This window comes from Mustela nigripes, chromosome 13 (assembly GCF_022355385.1).
Source record: "Mustela nigripes isolate SB6536 chromosome 13, MUSNIG.SB6536, whole genome shotgun sequence".
Taxonomy (NCBI): Eukaryota; Metazoa; Chordata; class Mammalia; order Carnivora; family Mustelidae; genus Mustela; species Mustela nigripes.
The window spans coordinates 6,622,517-6,640,699 of NC_081569.1; the positions used below are offsets into that span (position 1 = coordinate 6,622,517).

The 18,183-nt window shown below is 49.7% G+C and overlaps 1 long non-coding RNA gene across 2 annotated transcripts in view; it reads left to right on the top strand.

Annotated features, from left to right (window-relative positions):
• Positions 1-13,733, top strand: part of LOC131999058 (uncharacterized) — a 101,800-nt gene extending 88,067 nt beyond the window's left edge. For both annotated transcript variants that reach the window (XR_009398997.1, XR_009398998.1), the window contains exons 2-3: positions 4,622-4,727; positions 13,123-13,733. This is a non-coding gene — a long non-coding RNA (uncharacterized LOC131999058). The remainder of the gene's footprint in view (positions 1-4,621; positions 4,728-13,122) is intronic.
• Positions 13,734-18,183: the final 4,450 nt, after the last annotated feature.

Here is an 18,183-nt window from a genome sequence, read left to right on the forward strand (position 1 = left end):
CCTCCGCTTGGCCGCCGGCGGCGCCCGCCCAGGGCAGTGGGAACCGGGGTGGAGGGGGGCAGTCCGCGGGCGCGGGCGCGGGGGCGGGGGCGGGGCTAGCGTCTGCCCTCCCCCCCCCCCCGCCGGTCCTCCTCCCCGCTCCTGCCCCTCCTCTCCCCACTTCTCCTTTTCCTGGCCTCATCAACCCATCCTCCTTCCTCTCTGCCCTTCCCCTCCTCTGCCCTCCCCCTACTCTCTCCCCCCCCTCCCCCCCACCCTCTTCTCCCTTCCTCCTCTTCCCCCTTCTCCTTCCCCTTCCCCTCCCCCTCGTCTTTCCCCTCCTTTCCCCTCCCCCTACTCCTTCCCCACCTCCTCCTCCTTACCCCCTTCCACTCCCTCTTTCTTCCTCCTTGTCCTCCTCCCCCGAAAAAGAGTGGCTGGAAAAAAGGGTACAGCCCTGGGGCAGCCAGCGGGGCAGACCAGGGCTCAAGAGGAAAGGCTGCCACCTCTCAGTGCCCCCCCCCCACGACCACCCACCCCTGTCCTTGCTCCTGGTGTCCAGGGCTAGAGGCCTGGAGGAGAGCCCTCCCCCCATCCACTGCACACCTGCTGGCCTCCTGGAGAGAAATGCCCCCACCCCGCTCCCCACTTCCATGCCACAGCCCCTCGTTCCCTCACAGAGATCCTTGAATGGCAATCTGGAGATCCCTTCTGGGAGGCTCATCATTCATTCAATCAGAAAACTTTTTTTTTTTTTTTAAGATTTTATTTATTTATTTGACAGAAATCACAAGTAGACAGAAAGGTAGGCAGAGAGAGAGAGGGAAGCAGGTTCCCTGCTGAGCAGAGAGCCCGATGCGGGACTCGATCCCAGGACCCTGAGATCATGACCTGAGCCGAAGGCAGCGGCTTAACCCACTGAGCCACCCAGGCGCCCCCAATCAGAAAACTTTATTGAAAAGCTACTTCTTGCTGGATCCAGGCAAGGCCCTAACAAATTAAAATCCAGTCCCCGCCATGTTAAAGCAGCACTGTGGTGCCCGCTGGAGACAGAAATGTAGAGTATAGGAATTCAGTACCCATTGTTTGCCAGGTCTTTGAAGGTAGGTAATGTTATCCCCTAATTTACATATGAGGAGGCAGATACCATACATTGGAGAGAGATAATAGATGAGTGAAGTTTACATTCACAATATATAAAGCACTAAAGAGATCTCTTAGGATTTACAGATTGTTTACAAAACCCACCAGTGGGGGCGTCTGGGTGGCTCAGCAGGTTAAAGCCTCTGCCTTCTGCTCAGGTCATGATCCCAGCGTCCTGGAATTGAGCCCCGCATTGGGCTCTCTGCTCAGCAGGTATCCTGCTTCTTCTTTGCTCTCTCTGCCTACCCCTCTGCCTAGTTGTGATCTCTGTCTCTGTCAAATAAATAAATAAAATCTTTAAAAAAAAAAAAAACTAAACTAAAAAACCCACCAGTGAGGCTACAGTTCAAGAAACTGAGAATACCAAGTATTGGCAGGGACAAGAAGCAGCTGGAATTTTCAGACGCTCCTGGTACAACAGGGTACAGACACTTTAGAAAAATGTTTGGCAGTGCGCACTGAGGCTACAAATACAAATATTTTCTGAGCAAAGAATATAAATTGGAAATATATATATATACGTGTGTGTGTGTGTGTGTGTATAATTCAAAGAAAGTCCTCGGAGCTAATAAGTATTTGAAAAGATGATCAAACTCATTAGTAATTAGACAAATATATGTAGAAGCATCCTATGGCTTGACAATCATGAGAATGACAAAGATTAGCAAAGTAGGCTGTACCCAGAGCAGGCCAGGATGTGAAGAGGTGCGGGTGATACACTGCAGGAGGGCACATGATAAGCGGGCTGAGGCAATGCAGTCGCAGTCAAGCCTGCAGCCCTTGGTGACCTTGGTACCCAGAGATCCAGCTCTTCATGCTCGTGCAGGTTGGCAAGAGGGCCAGAAGGAGCGCATGGTCGCTGGGACAGTCCTTACAGGAATGCTGCCTTCGACTCCACGTTGTCATTCATCAGAGGGAGGGCTAAGTCAGGTGGTGGGACATACTATGGGATGTCGCCCTTCTTATTGCAGAATGTGCATACGTGGACCTCAAAAAATAGGACCAATTGAAACAAGTAAGGAGCAGAACTAGATTTCCACCCCCCACACACACACAATAGTTCTGCACATTTTATGAGAATATATGCATATTTAAAGGCATATGATAAACATCAGAGCAGATGCTTAAGGGAGATTGAAAGTCAATATTGGGGAAAAAAAGAGAACTATAAAATAAAATACGACCCAGCCATTCTACTTTGAGAGTGAAAGCATATGTCTACACCAAGATTTCTAAACATATGATCATAGAAGCTTTACTTGTAAGAGCTCCAAGCTGGAAACAACCCAGATGTCCATCAACAGAGAGATGGATGAACAGATTATACCCTAAGCATACAACGGAATACTAGTCAACAATTAAAGAAGACAAAAACACCGACACACACAGCATGAATGACTCCAAAAATAATTGTGCTGAATGACAGAATCCAGACTGTGTGATTCCACTCACATAAACTCCTAGAAAATGCAAATTGGTCTAGAGGGACGGAAAGCAGAAGAGTGGTGGCCTGAAGAATGGCGGTTGGGAGAGGGCAGAGGTGGGCAGGAGGGATTTACCAAAGGGTTCCAGGAAACTTCGGGGGATGAGACGGATTTGTGGCTTATCCCGGTTACGGCGCTGGTTTCTCAGGCGTGTGCACGTGTCAAAACTCATCAGATTGTACACTTTAAATACGTGCAGGGTGTTTGATGTCGATTGAAGCTGCAAAAAAGAAATAAAATAAGAGGGCTCTGCATTAACTGATGATGATAATGTACTTGGAACTGAGGGATGTGACTAACTTAACTTGTTGCCCTTGAATTTAAAGTTAACAAAAGCCTAAATAAATAAACAAATTAAAAAAAATAAAGCAAAAAAGAAAGCTTAAATAGTTGAATGGCGTGCCCAGGCCTCACAGCTTGGATGCTGACTCCTACACTGTCACAATCATACTCTGTGGCTCGGGGCTTGTCCTAGTTCAAGGTGTTCTGTAATTCCCTATATTTGATGGGGGCATTCACCCAAGCCCTAGGGTCATCTCTAGGAAAGGCACTGGGCACTCAGAGATGGGGGACAAGGCCCTGCCTTCTAGGCCCTCCCACCCAGCTGGGGAGAGACACTTGGACAGATAGTCACAAAGCTAGGTGAAATCAGGGAAGGCTTCCTGTAAGAGGTGATGCCTGAGTTCAGAGGTGTTTGGGCCAGAGTAAACACTTGCTGAGTACTATCTGTATTACTATGGCTCCCCATGATCTTAGAGAAAGGAAAGCAGAAAGGAAGAGAGGGTTCCAGGAAGAGGGGTTGGGGGTTGGGGGTGGGGGTGTGGGAGAGGTGGAGGTGGGCATATTGATTTGGTTTGTGCCTAGGGAACAGGCCAAATTAACAAGGGATGTCATTTTAAGGCTTGTTGTCATCCCCCTGAAAGTAAGTGCCCAAAAGCCATGGGGGCATGAGAGAGTTCTGGGCTGGATTTAATGGTGCCCCCCCCCCCCATATACATTTGGCTCTGGAGCTTTGCACGGGGTGTGAGGGCAGAGTCTCAACAGTGAGCGGGAGTGAGTGCCCCCACCTTCAGTCCTGAGGAATCCAATCTGTAGATGCTTTCATCCAACACGAGTGTCCTCACCGGGTCTCTGCCTGCCCGACACACAGTAGGAAATCAGTAAAGGCTGGGTTCCTCTCTTGCCTCTCTCCTTTCCCCAGACACTTACAGGCTCTGCTCAAGACCTGCCCCAGGCCCCTGTCCATACCAAGCCATGACCAGGGCAGGTGGACCCAGAGTCCCAGGAAGAGTGGGGCAAAGGCTTCAGGGCTGGGCAGCCCCTCCGCCACGTGGAAGGAGGGGGCTGTTCTTGATTCTCTGCCATGAAAAAGCCCCATTGTGGGGACTTTGAGGGAGAATATATTTATTTTGTTTCCTGAGCTGTGTGAACAGTGCTCTGTGTGGCCGGGGAGGGATTACGTCCCCCTCCTGGGTGGTGTGATGTAAAAAGGCCCCATTCAGTCAGGGATGGCTGCCCACTGGTAGTCCTAGACCCCTGCGCTGTCCCTGGGGGCAGTCTGCTTTCCGTCTTTCTCCCTGAGGTAAGGGCTTGGGGCTGGGAGTGGGGGTGGGGGGCTGGGAGGCAGCCTTCAGTAGGCCCAGTCCCTGAGCCCCCACCACCTTCACCTTCACCTTGAGCCCCCAACCCCTTCAACCCTCATGCTGTGCCCCTCAGAATGGGGCCGATCCTGGAAGGACTTCCCACTTCCCCTTGAGCTGTTACCTTGGAGGGGGGCTCTTACTTCCGGTCGCAGAGATCTGCGGGCGGAAGCCTTCACCAGTGCTCTGAATTATGTTTCCATAATTTCTATGATTATTTTGTGAATGGCACAACTATGTTGTATTATGTTTGGGGGGAGGGCGTGTGTGTGTGTGTGTCTGAGTGTCTGTGTGTGTGCAGTATTTGTTCACAGGAAATGTCTTAAACACAGCTTGACTTTTGTAACCTTGCTCTGGCATTTCTCTCTTTTCTAGTACACTGGGAACCCCAGTCCCTGGAAATGGACCCGGATTCTCTGGAGCTAAGGGCCCTTGGCAAAGGGAGCCTGTGCCTTGAGCACGTCTGGACACAAAGGATGAGGTAAGCGGGTAGCGTGTCTCAGTCCCTGGCCAATGCTGGAGCAGTGGGTGCAAGGGCTGCCTCCTGGCCAGGCAGGTACCCTGCCAGTAGGCACAGAGGCCAGGAAGAGGGTCCTTCCTCAACATTGGCTGGTTCCCCAGGCGATCAGGCCCTTGGTAGGAACATGAAGTTCAGGTCCTTGCTGCGCTGTTCCTGGCAGGCTCCCAGCTCAAGCATGGGCACTTGTGCGACCCCAAGTTTGAGGGGCAGAAGCCAGAGCCCCCAGCCACCGTGGGGTCTTACATCAGTGAGAAGGTAGCTCACTGTCTCCTTCCTGCCCAGCGGACTGGCCCTCTGCCTCTAGTTCCGGCTGTGTCTCTGCCTCACTGAGTGACCTCGGGAATTCACCAAGCTTTGGTTTTCCCATCCGCACAGCAGGGCATTGCACGGGTTGGTCTCGGAGGGCCCTCTCAGCTCCGATTTTCCGTAAGCCTTGGAAGCCAGATGCAGATATAAATGGGATCGGACGGAAAATCTTCACATGGGCACCTGGAAGGTCACAGCTGGATGCCGGCAGCTCACTGTGCCCCAACACGGACTGAAAGGGGTTTTCTCCTGGCCGTTTGCATCCAAGCTCCTGGGAAGGTTCAGGATGTTTGGTTAATACACAGCCCCACTCATCCCTTCTCTTCTTCGAGAAGGGCCATAGAGGAGGGCGTGATGCTGGGATTTGGGGTGGTGTAGAGAGGAGGCTAAGGAGGGAAGGCATTAGGAGTGACTGCATAGAAGGGCTCTGCTCAACCCTGGGGAGCCCTGAGCACCCAGCTGCCTATCCTAAGATAGGGTCTGATTTCAGGGCATGGCCCAGTCTCAGGAGAGAGAGGACTCCCTCCCAGAGGAGCAAGAGGGCCATTTGCTGTCCAGCAAGACCTTCTGGTGGGAAGGCATCTCTGTGTGTAGGGTAGCCTGGCACACACCCTTGGCCTTGATCTTGTACTCAAGGGTGAGGGGCTATGGGTTCTGTGAGAGGCCAGGATTACCCAAGCTGAGCATGGCTTGAACGCCTGGTGGAGGCATTTACCATCAGCCTTAGCTGAGATATGACATCACCTAGGGCTCGGGAAACAGGGCTCTGACTTCCCCAGAACTTGACCTAGTCATCCCAGAGCAAGCTGGAGTGTTCTTAAAAATCAAGGATGGATTCATGGAGAGATGGATGGATCCAATCAAACCAGTCTCTGGGAGGAATCCCTAAGAATCTTCTGTAGATGATGAACTTCTACAAAAGAGAGGAAAGTGAAATTTTATCTCTGTGTTTTGAGCCAGATGGACAAAGAGAAAGGATGCTGGTCGGGATTGGGGAGCTAGTCCTCAAGGGGGCGGTGGAGAGAGACACACCCTGGGAACCCAGAGAGGAGGACTTTAGGAAGATCCGTAATGTCCAATCTCATGGAGCTCAAAGAGGGAGAAAGCAAGTTGGATTTTCTCTTTGGTGGATCCTGGGAGAGAATTTTAGTAGCTAGGGCTAAGGAGGGATTGTCTGAGCTCCTGGAAGACAGACAGGAGTGCCTCTGGCTTCTGCTTGGCGCTTTGCAGGGGTGAAACATGATTTCTGTACAGCCAGTATCTCTGCCAGTTACAGACACACCGCCTGCCATGTCCAAATCAGATTCCGTCGGGACAGAGTTCCCCCACAGAGAGCGTGTGCTCTCTTGTCTACATCTTGTCGTTTACAAGTGACATCATGGTGTGTTGGGAAGAGCCCAGTGTCCGATGTCACAAGATCTGGTCTCTGATCCTGCCTCTGGTGCCAACCAAGCGGATTTCCTTGGCCAGATCATTCAACTGGAACCCTTTATCAGGCACGAGCAAAGTCACTCACGGCTCCTTCTCTGCCATTGCTGCTCACGCTGGACAAGTACATTTAATATAACGTTTAAATATAACATTTAACGTTTAACATTTAAATATAAACCAGGAGGTATAAATTCAAGCTTTCTGAGGTTCCTTCTATTTCCAGTCATCTATGACTACATACATATATATATATATTTTTTTTTGTCATAATCAGCATTCTTCCAAAGTTGCTTAGAATTGGCCCATCTCTGTCAATTAGGCTTTTATAGATTATTTAGTTTAATCTCCTTGAGGGTAGACACTATAGCATTTATTGTCACAGCTCCAAAGCCTAACTTCTATGACCAGACATAAGATCTTGGCTGATAAACGATAAGCGTTCATTGAATGAAAAAGTAAATCACTTCCGACTACACTTTGATCCCCTAGAAACACATTTAAGGATACTTACTTAGCATGTGGTTCTCATGGCAGACCATGAGAACATGCCATCGTGTTGCCCGCTGATCAAGGATTAGGCTGAGGACAAGGCAGGATGTGTCCTATGGCCGGTTCCTGATGTGACATCGGCATGCGGGTTCGTAACTTCAAGTTTGGGCTCGTCTCGACATCCATCAGCTCATCAACACAGCATTGGGAAGCATCACCACCAGGCCCCAGCCACAGTGGAAAAGGGACAGTGACAACTTGGAAAGTATCCGGAGGCAAGTGGCCAGTAAGGTGAAGGGTCTGGAAATGACCGTGAAGTGAGGTGTGATTAAGAGACCCAGAAGAGGGGCACCTGGGTGGCTCAGTGGGTTAAAGCCTCTGCCTTTGGCTCAGGTCATGATCTCAGGGTCCTGGGATCAGGCTCTCTGCTCAGTGGGGAGCCTGCTTCCCTCTCACTCTCTGCCTGCCTCTCTGCCTACTTGTGGTCTCTCTGTCAAATAAATAAATAAAATCTTAAAAAAAAAAAAAAGAACCAGGAGGATAAGGCTGGGAGAGATGGAGACTTGATGGCCACTGATAATATTTGAAGGGTTGTTACAAAGGGTGTGGTCCAAGCCAGCTGGGGCTAGAGTAGTCTCTTCCCTGCGTGGCCCTCCAGAGAACAGACCTGCCCCTGGTAGACGTGAAGTTACAGGGAGTCAATTTTAGCTCCACTTCAGGACCCCAGAAGATTTTTCCCATCCGAGGCATAAGAACATAGAACTGACCACCCAGTCAAGTAGAGAATGGGTGACAATTGCCAAGAATGAAGGACCCGAGATTGCCTAGGCTGGGTGGCTGCACAGGGTGACTTCAGAGGTCCCTTTCAGTGTGGAGACTCCAGGATCCTAGAGAATTTCGCACTGGGGTAAAAAGAAAGCTCCTTGCTTTGTCGATTTAGAAACCATCCTCTGGTCTTAGCCGTGGTTCATCTGATTCCTGGCTGGTGTCCTCTAAACACATTTCTCCATTTGGCGGTTTTGGCCTTCCAGCTGCATGACTGTAAACCTCTTTGCTCTCTGTCTTTAAAAAAAGAAAGAAAGAAAGAAAGAAAAAAGATAAAGAGACGTTTTTCTTTGCCAAAGAAAGAGCTTAGGAGGTCTCGGGAAGACTGTACCAAATGGAGGCATTCCATTAAAAAAAAAAAAAAATCATTAAATAATTAAATAAACAAATAAACAGTAGCCCTCCAAGCCAAAATTACGCGGCCAAATTCAATTTGCCCAGCTGTTCAGAAAACAGAGCTTTTTGTCTGTCTGTCTGTCTGTCTTCGAGGTCTCTGCAAGGAGAATGCATTTGCCTGACCTGGGATTCGATCCATTAATTTTGCATCTGGGGATGGGTAGGTGGGGAATCCTTTGAAGCTTAGACCTCTTGAGGGAGGATGGAGGGGGGGGTCTCCATGGCAACCCCATGGCGTGGGGGAGGAGCGACCATGACAGCCTCTTTTCACCCCAAGCCAAGCTTTCCAAGGGCCACTCAGCCTGAGGTTTGTGCCTCGGGGGGCCTCCTATCTGGTGGTTGGTGATGCCAGAGCGTGATTTTCTTGGAACTACGCAGAGTGTGGCTGGTAGAAAAGAAATTAATCTATCAGCTGCAGGGCCGAAAATAAAACCTGATTCACCACCGCTTTATTTGTGACACAGTCGCGCCAACCAGCAGTAGCCCTCGGCTCCCCCACCCAGGGCTCCGCTGGGTTTTCTTTTCACAGCAGCATACACTGTCCGAGTCAGAAGGGTTCTCTGGGATCGTCCAACCCCCTCATTTTACAGATGAGGTTTCGTTTGAAGCTTAGTTCCAAGCGGGCTTGGCGTCCAACAGGAAAGCGCTAACATTTTCCAGAAGCAGCCCTCGCCGGCCGGCTGAAGGCTACTTTAACATGTAAGTCCCCGTCTTGTTTCAATTAGCTCTGGTGCTCTGGGCACAATGACTGGAAAATGGGTGAGCTGAGGGTTGAGGAAGTGATGTCACTGGGGACCCCAGGTAGAGTCCGGGCCACGGCGATGACGGGGCGAGTCCTGGCTTGTGCAATTAGCAGTGGAGGGAGATGGGGTGGGGGAGGGGTGCTGCTGCTGGAGCTGCTGGTTCTAGTGGCAGCTGCAGGTCATCAGGGGCCACTCTGGGAGAGGCACGTCTTCGGGGGACAAGCCGCAGGTAGAGGTGGGAGCTTCTGACCCCACCAGGCTGGGTAACAGGCGCAAGGGCGCCGCCTGCTGGCTGCAGGGAGCCAGGGGCTCCCTGGCTGGATCTGCTCACTGTGGGCAGAGAAATTGTATGCAGCTTAACAGGCTGGGCAGCTTCTGGGGGGTTTGAGCTGTTGGAAGAGGAGCCTTTTTACCAGCCACATTCCCAGCACCATCGTCCCCTTCAACCACTGGGGCTCATCCACCTGCTGAGTCTTCCTGAGAAACGAGGCTCTACTGCCTGACTAGGTGCCCCAGAGGAAGGACTCGAATTGCCTGGAATCACGGGCTGTCTGTGAACCCACAGAAGACCCTGCCTGCCTGGGTTTCTCGTGTGTGTGTGTGTGTGTGTGTGTGTGTGTGTGTGTGTGTGGTGTTTGGGGGGGTAGGGAGGGTAGAAGACGGGTGGCTGAACTGTTGTGCTGACAATTACAAGTCTGTTCTGAAGCCTAGAGGAAAAAATTAGTACAGACTAAAAGAAAGAAAATTTCAGGGTTTCCAAGAATACTTAAATAATTGCTGTAATTCTGGCCCTCAGATTGGCGGTTTGTTTGAGTAATGGCCTGGCATGAGTCCCTGATACCACACTTGGTCCTGGAGGCCAGGCTGGCTCTGTCGTGTCTGAAGGGACTATCCCAAGGCCATGTGGTATTCTGGGGGTCCTGAAGAAACTAAACTTCAGGCTCCAAGGTGTGGTGGCGAAGATGACTTTTCACTGGGAAGGATATGTCCACGGGCTCACAGCATGTGGGGGGCGTGCTTCTCTCAGGTGTGAAATCTCTCCCCTGCAAATGCCTGAGCTGTCTTATTACCCAAGCAGATCTCAGGGCCTAGAAGGAGGCGACAAATGTCCTTATTCCTCGGGGGCACCCTCCGCTTGCATCCAGATGCCCCAGGTTGAGCTGGGGGCTCGGGGCTGGCGGGATCCCTGAGCATCTACTCTGGCCATTGTGTCCTCATGATTCATTCAGGTGCCTTTTCCCTGCATATGCCACGACATCAGCTCCCCAGGAGAGAAGAGGGTCATTTCTGGAGCTCCTGGAGGTGCAAAACCGGAGGAGCCATGGGGCTGGATGCCGGAGGCCGGGATTCTGGTCCCAAGTCTGCCATTAAGTGGCTGTGTTCTTTGAAGCCATTCAATCCCACCACCAAAAAGGATGGGAGCAGGACTAAGCCTGTATTAACCAGGGTTCACGGAATCCATTTGGGCAGAATGGATTCCCGCAGGCCTTCCCAGCTGGGGGTAGGCGGGGGGGGGGGGGGGGGGCTGCCCAGCAGCTCTGGGAATTGACTCTTCCCTGGGACTCCCATCCCGGGCTCAGCCACCATTTCTTTCTGACCTTTGAAATGCCACCTTTCCAGGAGAGTGGGGCTCTTGAGCCACTGTCCTACCCTTGAGAAACCTTAGTGTTTTCAGGGGACCCTATGTGCCCTCCCCATACATTGCTTCATAGGTGATCTCCCAAGGATGGCCAAGGTAATTTCCTCTGTCACTAGAACAGAAACACACACACACACACACGCACACACACACACATACACACAGGCATACAGAAGCTTAATCTCCCTCAGAACACACTCGTCTCCCCCCAGAGATGTCGCTGTAAAGTTGAAATGGGTCACTCTTGTTTCTCAAGTTGTCCCTAGGGACAGCAGCTCCATACACAGCCCGGTTGCAGCAGACAAGTGTTCAGTGTTGGAGCTCAGGGTCCCCCTCTCACTTTTTGGAACAGCCCTCCCTGGGTATCTGTTATTTTCTTATACTGGGGGACAATCCCGAAGGCTTCTGGGTAAGTGAACGGTGCTGTTCTGCTTACAACTCAACAGTGACTTCTCACTGCCGCTCTTACTGTAGTACACAGGCTGCAGATGGCCTGTCCCTGCCAAATTCTGTGCCTTGATCTCTCTCTCTCCCCCCTCCCCCCGCTCTGCCCCCAACAGTGCCCAGTTTTCCCTGCCCTTTGTTTCCACCGCCTGTTGTGACAAGCGGCCCCCAGTGGAGCCCCAGTTCAGAAGGGAACCCCTCATTTCCTCAAGATCCACACAACAGACCACACTTAACTCCCTGGGAAGTATTTTAATCCACATACGGAGGAATAAAACCGCCGTCCACCTTCCCCATAGGTTTCCATAGTTACCTTCTGGAGGATCGTACCATGAGGCTCCCCAAACTCCCTGAGACACACAAGGAGGGTAGGACCATGATAATGAATGGGAGACATCACTGGTAGGATCTAGACTCCTTGCCATGCCTCCTGAGGGCTCTCCTGCCTACTTGAAGATCTCTGGCACTTGGGGGGCACCACAAGGGGGAGTCCTGATTGTGAACCCAAGCCTTGGTTTACCCACAGCTGAGGGGAAGGTAGTGCAAGGGCCTGCTGACTTATTCCTCCAAGGCAAGCTTCATAGGATTGCTTGAAAGTCATAGGGTGGATTATAAGAGATCTGTAAAGGGCTTGGAACTGAAATGCAGTATTTTGGGCCATGTGTGTGCATATTTCTGGAAAGACATTTTGAGAACAAAAGGGTAGGAGCTTCCAAGGGGTCTTCTCGAAACTCCCAAGGGATCAGCGTTTCCCAGTGTTGCTGAACCAAACAGAGTAAGTCGGGGAGCACGGGTGTGAGATTCTCTCTGGTTTGGCCATCTGGATCAATGACTTCCCTTAGGGTCAGGATAAGTGGGTTCAGAAATATTTGGTAGCCTAGCTGAGCATTTAGTCTGCCCAGACTGTCTCCTTCCTGGACTACAGAATCAGAGCTTCCCCTGGGCTGAGGGACCTTACAGTCCCCCCCCCTTTACACCCCATCCTGGGTCACCCAGCATTTCCCAGAGAGGGCTCCATGGGGGCAGGGGGATACGAGTGGGTTCCTGCTATTCCTGGTGCACAGTGAGGTTAGTACAGAGAGGGAGAGCAAGCATTTAGAAACTTTTATAGCAACTTGACATTGTCGAAAGGTCCAAGAGAATGATCAGAGTCAGCAAATGTGGCTTGGAGTTTAGCTTTGCGTGGGAGCGTGTTTGGTGGCTCCGCCGTGATGATAGGAAAAGTAATTACTCAGATTAAGGAGCCTGGGCCAGAATGTGAATCTGTGCACTGATTCCCTTCATCAAGAATGCCTTGCCAGAAAAAAAAAAAAGCAAAACTGAACAGAAGGCTTGATGAAGAGAGAAGAAGTGAACTAAACAGAAGGCTTGATGAAGAGAGAAGTGAACTATGGAAAGCTAACACGGCAAGTTGAAAATCACTGTCTTTATCACGGACTAGTAAGGGAGCTAGCTGCTAAGAACTCTTGTCCCGTACAAAGGAAAATGGTCATGAAAGGGAAGGTCCTGTGGAAATATTCAAACTACGGAACAAACTCTTGGAATTTCTGCAACATAAGTTTGTCCTAACTTTTCACAAATATGTCAATTGGACAACCAGATTTCCGTATTTATTCACTATCCTCAGTTACTTTTGATGACCTGGGTACTTCCCTGCCAGGAAAAGGTTATGCCATGCTTTCTTATTAAAATTTTTTTCATGTTATATCATTTTTACCAAATCAGCCGTGCTGCGCACATAGGTCGGATGAATCTTCCAGAAACTTTACTTTTTAAATCACGGTGTTACCCTTCTCAAAAATCTTAGATATTTTCAGAAAAGGTGAAAAGCCCAAGCTTCTCATGGGACAGTTAAGACCCCCTGTGACTGGGCACCGACTCGTGGTTCCAGCCTTCGTACTTGCTGCTTTCTTATAAAATAAAAAATTCTATGTATTTAAGGGGTAAACATGCTCATTTGCTATACAGTTACACAATGACCTGATCGCTATGATCAAGCTACTTAGCATATCATTCCCTCCCAGTTACTTGTGTGTCTGTGTGCTGAGAGCCCCTGAAATCTACTCTCTTCATGATTTTTCAGGGTTCATTCTGGTCTTAACTGCGGTCACCATGCTGTACGTCAGACCTCTGGACTTAAGCACCCTGCAAAACTGCAATGTTTTCATGTTTGACCAGCATCTCCCGACTGTTCCCATCACCGGCCCCTGGTAACCACTGTTGGTTCGTTCTCCTTTCTGCTTCTATGAACTTGATTTTGTTAGATTTCACATATAAGTGAGATCATGAGGGTTTTTTTTTTCTTTCTGTGTCTGGCTTATTGTCCTCCAAGGTCATCCCTGGGGTTGCGAATGGCAGGGTCCTTCTTTGGGGAGCTGAACGATATCCCTGTGCGTGTATGTATACAGGTGTGTGTGTAAATTTCTCTATCCATTCACCCGTCAGTGGACACTACGTTTCCGTATTGCCATGCTTCCTGATATCAAATAAGATCAAAGGACAAAAATAAAGAATTAGAAATTTGGAAAAAATAGGGGCGCCTGGGAGGCTCAGTGGGTTAAACCTCTGCCTTCAGCTCAGGTCCTGATCCCAGGGTCCCAGGATCGAGTCCCGCAACGGGCTCTCTGCTCAACAGGGAGCCTGCTTCCTCCTCTCTCTCCCTGTCTGCTTCTCTGCCTACTTGTGATCTCTGTCTGTCCAATAGATAAATAAAATCTTTAAAAAAGAAAGAAATAGATTTTCTGCCGATCGTTATAATGTGTTCCATAATTGGGGGTACCTGGCTGGCTCAGTCAGCAAAGCATGCAACTCTTGACCTTGGGATTGTAAGTTTGAGCCCCACATTGGCTGTAGAAATGACTTAAAAATAAAACCTTAAAAAAATGTGTTCCGTAACTTGAAACTCTTACCAACAAGGTAGTGCATGCGTATCTCGATGCTGCGCATTTGTAAAAAGTTATCAGTTTACAGGATGATGAAACATTTTGAATTTTGAATAAATTGGAATGGGATGGAATTTTGAATTTGACCGGAATGTATTTTCCAACAACAAAAATCCATGCATAAAAAATTCATGGGTCCAGAATCCATTTTTTCATTGGAAGATTATTTAAATGTACCTGTAATTTTTCAGGATAATTATTGAAACTGGCTGTTGAAGAAGAACTGACGATGAATATTTTAAAGCTTCGTCATTTATCTTGCTTTAGATGGAAGTTAAATAAATATCCTGAGCTTGACGAGACTTTGCAAAAATCTCTGTCCATCCCTCTACTTTCGGGAGACTGGTTTCCATACGAAGGACTTTGTTAAAACAAAACACAGAAACAGTTGAGAGACCCGTTGAATCCTGTGACTCTCATTGTCTTCCATCCAACTTAAATATATACGTTTTTTGTTCAAAATGTGTATCGAGGGTTAAAATGGGGAGTGAAAATTTTCTAATTTGAAAGAATGATGCAGAGACAGTCATCATCACTGCCTAAATTCTTCAGGTAACCTACAAAATCCCTCCAACACCTACCTTTTTATTTTTTTTTAAATTTATTTATTTGACAGAGACAACAGCAAGAGAGGGAACACAAGCAGGGGGAGTGGGAGAGGGAGAGGCAGGCTTCCCGCTGAGCAGGGAGCCCGATGCGGGGCTCGATCCCGGGACCCTGGGACCATGACCCGAAGGCAAACACTCAATGACACCTTTTATGTACTTAAAATATCGATGCACTTCACTCCAACCCTAAATATTTCAGCATTCCAGAATTCAGTATTTATGGTTCTTTTCTATCCTTCGAGGTAAAATTTCTCTACAACGATATGCACAAGTCTTGAGAGTACCAGTCAGTGAGCTTTGGGAAATGTGAAAACCTGCGTGTTGCAAACCTATGAAAATTTGCAGCCATATCATCCCCCAAAGTTTCCTCATGCCCTTTCTGAGTCGAACCATGCCTCCCACCCCAAGAGGTGACCACGCTTCTGATTTTTTTTTCCCCCACCTTAGATTAGTCTAGCCTGTTCTGGGATCCTACAGTCTACATTTTTCTGTGTCTGCCTGCCTTTACCAAGCATAGATGTTTGAGATGCATTGTGTGTGTGTGTGTGTGTGTGTGTGTTTCATTTCCTTGTATTGCTAACATTCTCTGCCTGAATGATCACCCTTGTTGAGCTACTTTCCTGTTGATCAATGTAATGGCTGTTGCCAGCTTTGATCTCTATGAAAAAGCTGCTATGGACATTCCTTCCTACATCTTGTAGAACAGGCTTCCCCTTCGGTTGAGAGAACACTGAGGAGCGGAATTGTTGGCTCATAGGGTTGTGTGCTCACCACTTTCGCCGGTGGGCCATCCAGCCACACGTCCGTCGGCTCGCGCATTTCCTGTGACCTTCCATCTGGAGTGCTCACTGATCCATGCACACTCTTTTTTTTTTTTTTTTTAAAGATTTTATTTATTTATTTGACAGAGAGAGATCACAAGTACGCAGAGAGGCAGGCAGAGAGAGAGAGAGGAGGAAGCAGACTCCCTGCCAAGCAGGGAGCCCGATGCGGGACTCGATCCCAGGACCCTGAGATCATGACCTGAGCCTCGGCAGCGGCTTAACCCACTGAGCCACCCAGGCGCCCTCCATGCACACTCTTAACCCCCCAGATCCTACAAGCCCCATGTACTCAATCTCACAATAGCCACTTTGTTCCCACCTCGAGGCCTTGGCACAGCATTTCCCTCTGTCTGGGACATGATCACCCCTTTCCTGTCCTCCAGTTCTCAAATGACACATCACTTGCGTAGAAGTTTCTTCTAAAAGTACCGTCTGCCCTTCACGCTCCATCCTAGGACCCTGTTTTGTCTTCTTTATTGTGGTCGTTCCTGCTCAAAGTTACCTCGTTCAAGTATTTAACAAGTTCGTGGATTTATTGTCTGAGTCCCCTCACTCGAGGGGTGCTCTGCGAGAACACGGGTCTGGCGTCGGCATTCACCACTGGGTTTCGTGGGCTCCAGCAGTCCCTGGCACAGCACAGACCCCATAGATTTTGGTTGAATGAACAACTTGAAATCAGCAGTCGTGGGATTAGGGAAAGTATTCTTGCCCACCCCCCCCACACACACACACAGAGTTATAATAATTATAATAAAAAGGGTAGGAGGAAACTTTTGGAGACGGAGTATATGCACATGGCCTTGATGGTGGTCATGGTTTCCAGTGTGTATTTATCCCATTTGAATCCTGTATGTTCTACATTTACAGCTTTTTACTTGTCAGTTATACCTCAGTAAAAAAGGAATTATGAACCTTATCATGGTCATGTGGAAAGTGATTATAAATATTTAAAAAGAGAAAAAGAATATATTATCATAATAATGTAAAAGTAAGTTTTTACGTGGACGCAAATCACAAAGAATAACCTGATTGTATTACTAAAAAAAAAAAAATCAATCAATCAATCAGTCATCGTGGGGGTCTTGTCCCCTGAGACAACACAGGCTCCCCTTCCACATTCCATCATAAAGGCTCGGGTCACCGTTCAGCCCGACTCCCCGAGGCTTTGAGTCACTGACCTTCTAACATAAGCTGATTCATCAGGAGTTGCTTCTGGCCGCCCGGCCAGCTCGGCACTGTCGGGGCCTCTGAAAGGGACCCTTGTCACGTTTTACTGTGTGGTCATTCACTGGAACTGGCTCGCCTGGGCGAGAATTTTAATTTTTTGAAAAAATTCAAACCATCCTCAAACACACACAAGCCAAGTATCCAGGCCCAGGTAGGGGAAGGATGAATACGTTTCTTTGGGACGCTCCTCGGGGAGCCTGTGGAAGGCAGGAGCCCGCTCCGCCCCTCTGAAACCCTTTCAGACGACCTACTCAACGGCCCCCAGTGTATCAGTGCCCCAGGGGCGGGGTAGGGGGAGCGACCAGGAGGGGGTCCAAGGTGGGTAAGCGAGCTGGGGAAAGAGGGGAGGCCACGGCTGCCCCAGGCAGCATCAGACATCTGGCACTCTTGGCCGCACCACATCATCAAGACCTGTTGGATGTTTGCTCCCTAAACATTTCATAAACCTGCCCCCACCCTCCGCCCCTGCACGGCCTTTTCTCGAGAGCCGTCATCACTCACCTGGGCTGGAGAATTTGGGGGCCTCCAAACGGGCCACCCAGCTTCTTGGCTGGCCTCCATTCTGTTTTATTCCGAGCAGCTGGGGTGACACTTTCCAAGTGGGCATCTGATTGAGCTGTCCCTCCTTAGAACACGTCCCCAAGCCGTCAGTGCTGACAGTGGCAATCCGACTTCTTCCCTGGGGCTCAGGACCATCAGAGCCTGGGGCTGCCGCTTCCCACCCTTCTGCAGCTCCTGCCACACATCCCTGTTGCCACCCTCTGTCTCACCTTAACACCTACCTGTAGGACCCAGGATCTGCAGGGTGCTGCCAACACCATGTTGCTTCACAGTAGGGCAAAGGCTCAGAAGGGTCAGTCTGGTAGCATCAGCAGATGGAGCTGGTGAAATCTAAGAAGGCTTCCTGGAGGAGGTGATTGGGAGATGAGTCTGAATGGGAAAGTTAGAGTTAATAAGGCAAAGAAGAGGGGGCAGGAGTTTCAGGATTAAATCCTTTACTACAGGATTTCATGGCTCTTAAATGGCAGGGTTGGTGTTTCTGCTGCTTGGGGGGAGGATGGGTGTGGGAAAGTGGAAAGGGAGCTAGAGCATGGCACTCTGGAGGTCAACCTTTTCATCTATTAGGGTCAGGAAATGAGGCTTTGGGATAGCACAGGGGAAGGAGTTAGAGCCAAGACACTGCCATAAAGCCAGGACCGCGGGGTCTGCAGCCACAGAGCAGGGGTAGATGAGGGAAACCCACGCCCATGGGCTGCCAGGTGCACATTGGCCTCCATGTGAGTTCTGGATCTTTTTTTAAAAAGGTGTCCACAGGAGAAATGAAAATGTCAAGTCTGCTCTTCTGGTGGATTGAGGCCCAGAGATATGTGATCTCTGAGGGGCAGACACTCGAAGACTTAGAAATTAATCAAAATTAGTGCCCACAGTCAAGTGGCTGGTCGGGGTGGGGGGCGCTTCTGCAGCGGGGAGCAGGTCCAGTTATTCGGGGCGAGTGTTCCCCAAACCCCAGGCAGCCAGGGGTTCTCAGAGGCAAAAGGAGTCC